The sequence below is a fragment of the Tupaia chinensis genome, unplaced genomic scaffold (genome assembly GCF_000334495.1).
Source record: "Tupaia chinensis unplaced genomic scaffold, TupChi_1.0 Scaffold144599_1, whole genome shotgun sequence".
NCBI lineage: Eukaryota > Metazoa > Chordata > Mammalia > Scandentia > Tupaiidae > Tupaia > Tupaia belangeri.
The window spans coordinates 30,016-32,315 of record NW_006204459.1 but is presented as its reverse complement, the minus strand read 5'-3'; the positions used below and the strand labels follow the sequence as shown (position 1 = coordinate 32,315).

Sequence of the window (2,300 nt, the reverse complement as noted above, 5' to 3'; positions counted from 1 at the left end):
TTTGCGCAAAAAAAAAAAAAAAAAAAAAAAAAAAAAAAAAACCTCTCAAAAAAAGAAAAGGAACTCTTTTTAAATGATAATTGAATCACATTAGTGGCAAAACATGCAAAAAGAAACCCCACATATATACAGGAAATGGTGATTTTAGCAGATCAGAAATTGTGAAAAATTTTTGGAAGATAGGAAAAGCAGATGCTATTAGAATACTTAATTTAGACAACTTGAAACACCCGCAACAAAAAACCGAACCACATTTAGAGAAACGTCAAGAGTCAATAAAATTGAAACACTAAAGAGGGACTTCCATCAACTGTGAGGCTAAAGAGTTACTCCCTGAATAGTATATCTGTCTGCCTCTGCCCTGCTCTGCCCCCCCCCACTACCCCTACTTAACATTAGGCAGGAAGAATCAGTGGTATCAAACTCTTTTAATTCCCAGAAACTACAAACACAAGGAATGACCGACCTAAGAAACAATTCCAATAAAAGAGCAGACTTGAGACAACTACAGAATGCACAGCACACACAGAAGTATACATCTGGCTAGAAGGGAGATCTGTTTATGTCCTCAAGGCCATGATTTTTTCATTTGGATGATTTATGTCCCGTCTGCAAGCTCCGTAACTTGTACGCACTCACTGATGGACATACCTTGCCCTCCGATTCACAGGGGAAGACTTTCAGTGAAAAGGACATGTCAACTGTGGATCAAATCCATTCTAATTACTTAGGCTAACTGAACCAGTCCTTTATTCCCAATTATGAATGGACAAAGGTTTGCTGAATATTTGAGGAAAATGGAAGAGAAGATAATATTTAACAAATAGAACTAATACTGAAGGGAGAAAACAGATATAAATACAAGAAAGAAAACAGAACTTTACCAAAAAAAAATCAAATTCATGTTGTCAGAATTTTAAGGAAGTCAATATATTTATAAAATAACAGCCTGTTATGGATGGGAAAAAATAGAGGACAGAGAAAGTGCCTGGACACAGGAATATTATTTCAAAATTAAAACCTACAGGTCACAGGAGCAGAGTCACTATGACTTATAATGGAAATCAGAGCTCGTCACCCCAACCACTGACTGACCCTTGACAGCCCCCCCTTCCCTATACCTTTTCAAGATCTTGAGCACTGTCAAGAATAATTACTCGAAAATAATTAAAACAGGATGGGACCAGCAGATGGTGTAATAGTTACCTTGCTGGACTCCCACATAGTTGACTGCGGTTCAAATCCCAGACCTGGCAACTTAAAACTCATGCCAGGTTCATGTGCATGTTTGCCCAATGTCCTGAGAGAGTGGAGGAGGAAGGGATGGTGGCATGGCCATTGCCCCTAGGGGGTCATTTCTCGCTTTCTATTTCTCTGTCTCTCTCTGTCTCTCTGGTGAGCTCACATAACCTATAGCAAAAATCTCCCCCCCAAAAAAAAATTAATTAGAGCATGATAACAAATTGAAAACAATATTTCAATAGAGGCAAGACAACTCAGAATCTCCAAGATACCTTAGAGAATTCTGTTGCACCTATGTCCTTGCCAACCCCCCAGGACCCCTAACACTCTGTCCTTCCTCTAACAGACCCCACTGCCCTCTCTCTGGGGACCTCCTTTGTTCTGTGGCTGACCTCCTATCCCATGAGTCACCTGACACCTCTGATGTCTGATCCCTGACCCCTCTTCCTGTAACAAACCCTATAGTACCACTTACCGTCCATGGCAGGCATACCACCTCCACTCCTCCAACTTGTCCTCTCTGTGATGCTTAGACATTTGCAAGATCTTGAACACTATCAAAAATAATTACTCAAAAATAATGAAAGCTAATAATTTGACAAATAATACAGTAGAGGCCAGACAATTCAGAATCTCCAGGATATCTCATGGAATGCTGCAAAGGCCCATGTACCAACTGGCTCCCAGACCCGAAACCTCATGCCCCACTTCCTGTAATGGACACTACTCCCTATTTCAGCTCCTGGCAGACCCATTGACCCTCCTAACCCACCTGACTCTCTTCCTGTGAAGGACGACCTGCCCACTGATGGTCCCTGGCCAACCCACTGCCCAACAGTCGCCCCCTCTCCCACATTGGTTGTGCCTCTATGACCCCTCACAGCCACCTCCACCACTGCCACTGCGTGCTGCACCTAACAGCACCAGCTCAACTTTGATCCTGATTGCCTCAGCCTACCAACGGCCAACATGGACTAACCCGCCCTCACCATTGTGGGTGCTCCAGAACTACCACCCATCCTGTGAGACCGCCATCACCAACCAACTCAACCTGGAGC

General features: G+C 43.0%; 1 pseudogene; it reads left to right on the top strand.

The window, feature by feature from the left end:
• Positions 1 to 1,433: 1,433 nt before the first annotated feature.
• LOC102496839 (ferritin heavy chain pseudogene) overlaps positions 1,434 to 2,300 on the top strand; it is a 1,404-nt pseudogene continuing 537 nt past the window's right edge.